This window comes from Peromyscus maniculatus, chromosome 15, assembly GCF_049852395.1.
Source record: "Peromyscus maniculatus bairdii isolate BWxNUB_F1_BW_parent chromosome 15, HU_Pman_BW_mat_3.1, whole genome shotgun sequence".
NCBI classification, from domain to species: domain Eukaryota; kingdom Metazoa; phylum Chordata; class Mammalia; order Rodentia; family Cricetidae; genus Peromyscus; species Peromyscus maniculatus.
Genome location: NC_134866.1, coordinates 6319523 through 6329502, shown reverse-complemented (window position 1 = coordinate 6329502; position 9980 = coordinate 6319523). Strand labels below are relative to the sequence as shown.

General features: G+C 41.4%; 1 protein-coding gene and 1 long non-coding RNA gene across 3 annotated transcripts in view; one reads left to right on the top strand and one right to left on the bottom strand.

The window, feature by feature from the left end:
- LOC121822970 (uncharacterized) overlaps positions 1–9980 on the top strand; it is a 109189-nt gene that overhangs the window by 21900 nt on the left and 77309 nt on the right. The gene's annotated exons all lie outside the window — the stretch shown is intronic.
- The window catches only part of LOC143268734 (uncharacterized), a 28129-nt gene that overhangs the window by 5834 nt on the left and 12315 nt on the right, over positions 1–9980 (bottom strand). The window lies entirely within an intron of this gene.

Genomic DNA, 9980 nt, shown 5'->3' with positions numbered 1-9980 from the left:
GATGCCAAGGGGTGGAGCAAAAGACCTCCTCCCCCAGCACAGCCAAGTGCAGACCATCTCAGACACCTGCACTCAGGCCCGTGGTCCTGATCATCCTCTATTCGGACCTGCTGGGTAAAGTCACGAGGAACCCCAGAACGGGCTCCCACAGGTCCCCCCTTCTTAATATATAAAAAAATAACTATTAATGGCTTACAGCAATCTCCATAGCTGATACACCTCCCAGTATGGGAGTAGAGGATGATACAGATGGCATTTCTCTTTTGAATTAGGTCCAAGGTGACTACAGCAGTCTTAGCTGCCTCAAGCCCTTTCTAAACCAAAAACTCTTAAGTCAACTACAAACTTAAAGAATCCCTTAGCTTCATCATTACCATCAATTACATAAATATTGCTATACATAGTCACAATTCTCTCAATCTTACAACTCAAAGCAAACTCTTAACAGAACCATTTGAATTAGCATATATGGTGCTATATAGTTATCAATTTTCTCCGTCTTACAACTTTAACTCAGTCATTTTTCTTGTTAACAGAACATAGGAAAAACTTCGATGTATTCACATCAAACTTAAACATTTCCTTAACTCCACAAAACCAGGGTGCATTAATATCAATAGGTTTCTGCGAACATAATTCAATCTCATAACTCCTCCTTTTCTTTATAATTTTTAAGCAAATCTCAAGCCTAGTTAGAGGAACCCAAACTTACACAGTTCCTATACACTCATATAGAAATGCAGTATTCTCAACCTAACTATTAATGCGTTGAAAACTTTTAGCGAAACCTCAAAAAGCAGTTTCATAATAAAATTTTTTACACTTTAAAAGTAGTCTCGAGCCTGCCCCCGACAACTTCCCTTCTGGACCAGAGGTGAGTGCCTGGGTCCAGCCAGGACCCCATCCCTGGCCACCAGCCACCCCGGGAGGACCTGCCCAGCTTGGCGCCGGGTTCTGGCCACCGGGCAGCTCCCCTTCTAGCCCCACCGGGAGGGATCCCCATTTCCAAGCCCCCGGCAGCCCCTGCAGTCTCCGCGCCCTGCCCCCACGCTCATCTGCCCAAGACCCCACCCACTTCCTGAGACTTAGAGACCGGCCCCCAGCTCCCAGCCTGCCCCCGAAGACTTCCCTTCTGGACCAGAGGTGAGTGCCTGGGTCCAGCCAGGACCCCATCCCTGGCCACCAGCCACTCTTGAGAGGCCTGCCCAACTTGGCACCAGGTTCTGGCCACCGGGCAGCTCCCCTTCTAGCCCCACTGGGAGGGATCCCCATTTCCAAGCCCCCGGCAGCCCCTGCAGTCTCCGCGCCCTGCCCCCACGCCCATCTGCCCAAGACCCCACCCACTTCCTGAGACTTAGAGACCGGCTCCCAGCTCCCAGCCTGCCCCCGACAACTTCCCTTCTGGACCAGAGGTGAGTGCCTGGGTCCAGCCCGGACCCCATCCCTGGCCACCAGCCACCCCGGGAGGACCTGCCCAGCTTGGCGCCGGGTTCTGGCCACCGGGCAGCTCCCCTTCTAGCCCCACTGGGAGGGATACCCATTTCCAAGCCCCCGGCAGCCCCTGCAGTCTCCGCGCCCTGCCCCCACGCCCATCTGCCCAAGACCCCACCCACTTCCTGAGACTTAGAGACCGGCCCCCAGCTCCCAGCCTGTCCCCGACTGCCATTCTGGACCAGAGCTTGCCCCTGACTTCCCTTCTGGACCAAAGAGTTGGACAAGAGAACTCCCTTTTGGACAAGAGAGAGAGTCTTCCTGAGTCTGTCAGATCTTTGTGAAACAAGTCCACTGATAAGACCAAGAAGGAATCACAAGGAGATGGGCAGACGTCAAAGCAGAAGTACATACAGCAAAATGAAGAGCAATACAGCATCACCAGAACCTAGCTCGCCTCCAACATCTAGACCTGAACACCAAAAATTGGAAGAAGCAGAAGAAAGTAGCCTTATGAGTAACTTCATGAAGAAGGTAGAGGCGTGTGTAGAGGAAAAGACAAGAAAATTGGAAGAACGCTGTAAACAACTAGAGGAAAGGGCAAACAAATTAGAAGAAAACAATAAAGCCCTCCAAGAAAACAATAAAGTCCTGGAAGAAAACATTAAAATCCTGGAAGAAAACAATAAAGCACTGAAAGAAAATCATGAAAAAGCAATGAAACAAACAAAGGAAACAGTCCAAGATCTGAAAAGGGAAATTGAAAAAATGAAAAAGACACAAACAGAGGGAATGCTGGAAATAGAAAACCTGAGTAAAAGATCAGGAACTTCGGATGCAAGTATAACCAACAGAATGCAAGAAATGGAAGAGAGGATTTCTGGCATTGAAGATACAGTAGAAGAAATAGTTCCATCAGTCGAAGGAAACACTAAAGCCAACAAAGTCATGAACCAAAATGTCCAAGAAATCTGGGACACCATAAAAAGACCAAACTTACGAATTATAGGGATAGAAGAAGGTGAAGAATACCAACTCAAAGGCACAGAAAATATATTCAACAAAATTATAGAAGAAAACTTTCCCAACTTAAAGAAGGAAATGCCTATGAAGATACAAGAAGCCTATAGAACACCAAACAGACTAGACCCCCAAAAAAAGTCCCCTCGACACATAATAATTAAACAACTAAATGTACAGAATAAAGAAAGAATATTAAGAGCAGCCAAGGAAAAAGGCCAAGTGACCTATAAAGGTAAACCCATCAGAATAACACCCGATTTCTCAATGGAGACTTTGAAAGCCAGAAGGACCTGGACAGATGTAATCCAGACACTAAGAGACCATGGATGTCAGCCCAGACTAATATACCCAGCAAAACTTTCAATCATCATAGACGGAAGGAACAAGACATTCGAAGACAAAACCAGATTTAAACAATACCTATCCACAAACCCAGCCCTACAGAAAGCACTAGAAGGAAAATTCCAACCGAGGGAAGTCAGATACACACTTGAAAACACAGGCAATAGATAAAGCCACAACAGTAAACCCCAAAGAAGAGAAGTACACACACACTACCACCAAAAATAACAGAGATGAAGAATCACTGGTCATTAATATCCCTTAATATCAACGGACTTAATTCACCTATAAAAAGACATAGACTTACAGAATGGATACAAAAGCAGGACCCATCCTTCTGCTGCATACAAGAAACACATCTCAAATTCAAAGATAGACACTACCTAAGAATAAAAGGCTGGGAAAAGACTTTTCAATCAAATGGTCTTAAGAAACAAGCAGGGGTAGCCATCCTGATATCCAACAAAATAGACTTCAAACTAAAATCAATCAAAAGAGATCAAGAAGGACATTACATCCTCGTCACAGGAAAGATCGACCAAGATGAAGTTTCAATTCTGAACATATATGCCCCAAACATAAGAGCACCCACATATGTAAAAGAAACATTACTAAAGCTTAAACCACATATAAAACCCCACACATTAATAGTGGGAGATCTCAACACCCCACTTTCACCACTGGACAGATCTCCCAAATCGAAACTTAACAGAGAAATAAAGGACTTAACTGATGTCATGACCCAATTGGACCTAATAGATATCTACAGAACATTCCATCCTAACAAGAAAGAATATACTTTCTTCTCAGCACCCCATGGAACTTTCTCTAAAATCGACCACATACTTGGCCACAAAGCAAATCTCAACAGATACAAAACAATCAGAATAACCTCCTGTGTTCTATCAGATCACCATGGTTTAAAGCTAGATTTCAACAACAACAAAAACTACAGAAAACCTACAACCTCATGGAAACTGAATAATGCTCAACTGAATCACCAATGGGTTAAGGAAGAAATAAAGAAAGAAATTAAAGACTTCCTAGAGATCAATGAAAATGAAGACACCACATACCCAAACTTATGGGACACTATGAAAGCAGTGCTAAGAGGGAAATTCATAGCACTAAATGCCCACATAAAGAAGTTGGAGAAATCGCACACTAGTGAATTAACAGCACATCTGAAAGCTCTAGAACAAGAAGAAGCAAAGTCTCCCAGGAAGAATAGACGCCAGGAAATTATCAAAGTGAGAGGTGAAATTAATAAATTAGAAACTAAGAGAATAATACAAAAAATTAATGAAACAAAGAGTTGGTTCTTTGAGAAAATCAACAAGATAGACAAGCCCTTATCCAAACTAACCAAAAGACAGAGAGAGAGAATCCAAATCAACAAAATCAGAAATGAAAAGGGGGACATAACAACAGACATTGAGGAAATCCAGAGAATTATAAGGTCATATTTCAAAAACCTCTACTCCACAAAACTGGAAAACCTAAAAGAAATGGACATTTTTCTGGATAGATACCACATACCTAAGTTTAATCAAGACCAGATAAACTATTTAAATAGTCCAATAACCCCTAAGGAAATAGAAACAGTCATTAAAGGTCTCCCAACCAAAAAAAGCCCAGGACCAGATGGTTTCAGCGCAGAATTCTACCAGATCTTCAAAGAAGAGTTAATACCAATACTCTCTAAATTGTTCCACATAATAGAAACAGAAGGAACATTACCAAACTCCTTCTATGAGGCTACAATTACCCTGATTCCTAAACCAAACAAGGATGCAACAAAGAAAGAGAACTACAGACCGATCTCCCTCATGAACATTGATGCAAAAATACTCAATAAAATACTGGCAAACAGACTCCAAGAACACATCAGAACAATTATCCACCATGATCAAGTAGGCTTCATCCCAGGGATGCAAGGGTGGTTCAACATACGAAAGTCCATTAATGTAATACACCATATAAACAAACTCAAAGAAAAAAACCACATGATCATCTCACTAGATGCAGAAAAGGCATTTGACAAAATCCAACACCCCTTCATGATAAAAGTCTTGGAGCGATCAGGAATACAGGGAACATACCTAAACATAATAAAGGCAATATATAGCAAACCAACAGCCAACATCAAATTAAATGGAGAGAAACTCAAAGCAATTCCACTAAAATCAGGAACGAGACAAGGCTGTCCACTCTCCCCATACTTATTCAATATAGTACTTGAAGTTCTAGCCAGAGCAATAAGACAACATAAGGAGATTAAGGGGATTCAAATTGGAAAGGAAGAAGTCAAGCTTTCCCTATTTGCAGACGACATGATAGTATACTTGAGTGACCCCAAAGATTCCACCCAGGAATTGATAAAGCTTATAAACACCTTCAGCAACATAGCAGGATACAAAATCAACTCAAAAAAATCAGTAGCCCTCCTATATACAATGGACAAAGAAGCTGAGAAGGCAATTAGAGATACATCACCCTTCACAATAGCCAAAAATGACATAAAATACCTTGGGGTAACACTAACCAAGCAAGTGAAGGACCTATATGACAAGAACTTTAAGTCCCTGAAAAAAGAAATTGAAGAAGATCTCAGAAAATGGAAAGATCTTCCATGCTCATGGATAGGCAGGGTTAACATAGTAAAAATGGCAATCTTACCAAAAGCAATTTACAGATTCAATGCAATCCCCATCAAAATACCAACACAATTCTTCACAGATCTGGAAAGAACAATACTCAACTTCATATGGAAAAACAAAAAACCCAGGATAGCTAAAAGAAACCTGTACAATAAAACAACTTCTGGAGGCATCACAATCCCCGACTTCAAGCTCTACTATAGAGCTACAGTAATAAAAACAGCCTGGTATTGGCATAAAAACCGACATGTGGACCAATGGAATCGAATTGAAGACCCTGACATTAACCCACACACCTATGGACATATAATTTTTGACAAAGAAGCCAAAAGTGTACAATGGAAAAAAGAAAGCATCTTCAACAAATGGTGCTGGCATAACTGGATATCAGCGTGTAGAAGGCTGCAAATAGATCCATATCTGTCACCGTGCACAAAACTTAAGTCCAAGTGGATCAAAGACCTCAACATAAATCCAGCTACTCTGAACCTGCTAGAAGAAAAAGTAGGAAATAGTCTTGAACGCCTTGGCATAGGAGATCACTTCCTAAATATAACACCAGTAGCGCAGACACTGAGACAAACAATCAATCAATGGGACCTCTTGAAACTGAGAAGCTTTTGTAGAGCAAAGGATACGGTCAACAAGGCAAAGCGACAGCTTACAGAATGGGAAAAGATCTTCACCAACCCCACATCTGACAGAGGACTGATATCCAGAATATATAAGGAACTCAAGAAATTAGACATCAAAAGGACCAACAGTCCAATTGAGAAATGGGCTTTAGAACTAAACAGAGAATTCTCAACAGAGGAATCCCAAATGGCTGAAAGACATTTAAGGAATTGCTCAACTTCCCTAATCATCAGGGAAATGCAAATCAAGACAACTCTGAGATACCACCTTACGCCTGTCAGAGTGGCTAAGATCAAAAACACTGAAGACACTTTATGCTGGAGAGGATGTGGAACTAGGGGAACTCTCCTCCACTGCTGGTGGGAATGCAAGCTTGTACAACCACTTTGGAAATCAATATGGCGCTTTCTTAGAAAATTGGGAATCAATCTCCCCCAAGATCCAGCTATACCACTCCTGGGCATATACCCAAGAAATGCTCAATCATACCACAAGAGCACTTGCTCAGCTATGTTCATATCAGCATTGTTTGTAATAGCCAAAACCTGGAAACAACCTAGATGCCCTTCAACTGAAGAATGGATAAATAAATTGTGGCACATATACACAATGGAATACTACTCAGCAGAGAAAAACAACGACATCACACGGTTTGCAGGCAAATGGATGGATCTAGAAAAAATCATCCTGAGTGAGGTAACCCAGACTCAGAAAGACAAATATGGTATGTACTCACTCATAGGAAGATGCTAGATGTGGAACAAGGATGACTAGACTGCTACTCACATCACCAGTGAGGCTACCTGGAAAACGGGACCCCAAAAAAAGACACGGAGAAATGGACAAGATCTACATGAATAGCCTGGTCATGAGTGGGAACAATGAAGGGCGACAGTAGAGGGAAAGAGTGGGAGATCCTAGCTGGATCAAGAAAAGAGAGGGAGAACAAGGAATAGGAGACCATGGTAAATGAAGACCACATGAGAAGGTGAGAAGGGGAGGAAGCAGAGAGCTAGGGAGGCCCACGGAGATCCACAAAGATACCCCCTCAAAAGACTGCTGGCAATGGTCGCGAGACGGCAGGAACTGACCTACTCTGGTGATGGGATGGCCAGACACCCAAATAGTGGTGCCATAAACCCCATCCAAGGACTGAGGAATCTGAAGGCAGACATCCACGGCTGGGCCCCTGGTGGAGCACTGGGAGTCTAATTAGTGAGTAAGAAGAGGATTTATATGAGCGAGAATTGTTGAAGCCAAGGTTGGATAAAGCACCGGGACAAATAACCAAATGAATGGAAGCACAGGATCTATGAACCAAAGGCTGAGGGGCCCCCAACTGGATCAGGCCACCTGAACGGGTGAGACAGTCATTTGGCTTGATCTGTTTGGGAGGCAGCTGTGCATTGGTGCCAGGTCCTGGGCTCGTTGCATGAGTTGGCTGTTTGAATCCTGGGACTTATGCAGGGACACTTGGCTCGGTCTGGGAGGGGGGAATGGACCTGCCTGGACTGAGTCTACCAGGTCAACCCCGGTCCTCGGGGGAGACCTTGATCTGGAGGAGGTGGGAATGGGGGGTGGGCTGGGGGGAGGGGTGGGCGAGAGGGGGAGAACAGGGGATTCTGTGGCTATTATGTTGAACTGAATGGTGTTATAAAATAATAATAATAATAATAAAAAAAAAAAAAAAGTAGTCTCTTAGTATACCCTATTTTCACTTCTTACTAACAAAACATGACATTAATCCACTCAAACAATTTTTGAAATTAGACTAAGGAATATTAACTCTCCCTTTTCTTTATAATTTTTTAAGCAAAATCTCAAGCCTAGTTAGAAAACCCAAACTTTTCCATTTAAACAGTTCCATTTGTAACACAAAACCAGTTCTGTACGTAATTCCATTTTTACATAAACAGTTCCATAAAACAATTCATAAATCACCTGTTAATAAAGCATATATATATATACACACACACACACACAAAACTGCATCTTGATTCTAAGTAGAAATACATTTCTTCATTTAAACAGCTCCATTTTTAACCCAATTCCAGAACACCGTTCCTAGGTGTTGCTGGAGGGCTTCTCTCCAGGTTCCACCAAGACCTGCAGTCCCACAATCTATGTATAAAATAATCACTCAGACGCTTATATTACTTATAAACTGTATGGCCGTGGCAGGCTTCTTCCTAACTGTTCTTTTATCTTAACCCATTTCTATAAATCTATACCTTTCCACGTGGCTTGTGGCTTATGGGCGTCTTTACATGCTGCTTGTCCTGGCGGTGGCTGCAGTGTCTCCCTCCTTCTTCCTGTTTCCCCAGTTCTCCTGTCTCCTTGTCCTGCCTATACTTCCTGTCTGGTCACTGGCCATCAGTGTTTTATTTATATAAGCGATATCCACAGCACCTAGGTCATTACTCAAAATTTTTCCATTGCAATGAAATCTCTATTGTTTATTTCATTTTTTAACTCTTAAAATTCAAATGATAAATTCTGGTACTAGCCTTCCAAATATGAGAAATCCATAGCCAAAATCTTTTTGTAATTTTATCTCATTTTAAGTTCAAAAAGTTCAAACAAGAAATAAATTCTGGTATGAGGCTTTCACTTCCAAATATGAAGAGACGTTTTTCAACCAAAACTTTTTGCAGTTAACAATTTTTGTTCAAACAAGTGTCTCTGGACTTTTATTCTCACAGACAGAGACCTTTTTAGGTACAGTAGCATTCTAAACCACACCATTTTTGATGTTAGCTCAGGTTTTTCTGTGTTGCATCAATTTTCCACGGATCTCAGCTGTGGGATGCCTTGTTGTGCTGGTTCTGGTGTATGCCATTCTTAGCTTCTTAGCGGCTTCTGGAGCTTTTGAAACCATTCAGACTGCCTGCTTTGCAGTCTACTAGGACATTAACTTCTGTCTCAGGTTCTTTCACCATATACATTAAGAATAGACTCACACTTAACATTTACACTTTTTTACAAACTCACATAAAGTGCTTAAGCATAAACTCACTCAATATTTACACATTTTTACAAACTCACATATAACATATTAACATCTACTTATACTTTAAGGAAACTATAGAACTACTTTAGCAAATATATTTCTTATTAATTCTTATATACTATATTCTTCTTATTTCTTATTTAAACTTACATTTACAACTAGCATCTTACAAGCTTATTACTACATGTCTTAAGACTACCTAAGATACTTCTTGCATGCTTATATTCTTTTTTTTGTTTTTGTTTTTGTTTTTTTTTTTTGTTTTTTTTTTTTTTTTTTTGGTTTTTCGAGACAGGGTTTCTCTGTGTAGCTTTGCGCCTTTCCTGGAACTCACTTGGTAGCCCAGGCTGGCCTCGAACTCACAGAGATCCACCTGGCTCTGCCTCCCGAGTGCTGGGATTAAAGGCATGCGCCACCACCGCCTGGCTGCATGCTTATATTCTTAAAGGAACTCTATAGATCTATTTTACAAACTTATATAGGGCTGCCATTAGCATGTATCCAACTTAGCAAACACCTAAAGATTTCTTAACACAGATCTAACAAGACAGAATAATTTCTACAAACTCACATATCTTATTTTTGTCTTTCTACTTCTTACTCTTAATTATTATCACCATCTCTATTAGAAAGATTCTCTTAACTAGACAGGAAGTACGTACATCATTTCTAAAGTTTAGAGTTTATAGTCAGCTTTGTTATAGAGCACTGGGATTTAGTGAGTGTTGTCATTATAGAGTTGTGATACTTGTTGCTAGGGGATTGTAACATTCTCGGGATGAAGCCACATCCCAAAGTTGCCAAGCTCTCTCGGCCTTTCTGAACCAGCAGAGATGTACTGTCAGCGGTAGATGGTTTTTAACTAGAGGCTGTCCCTT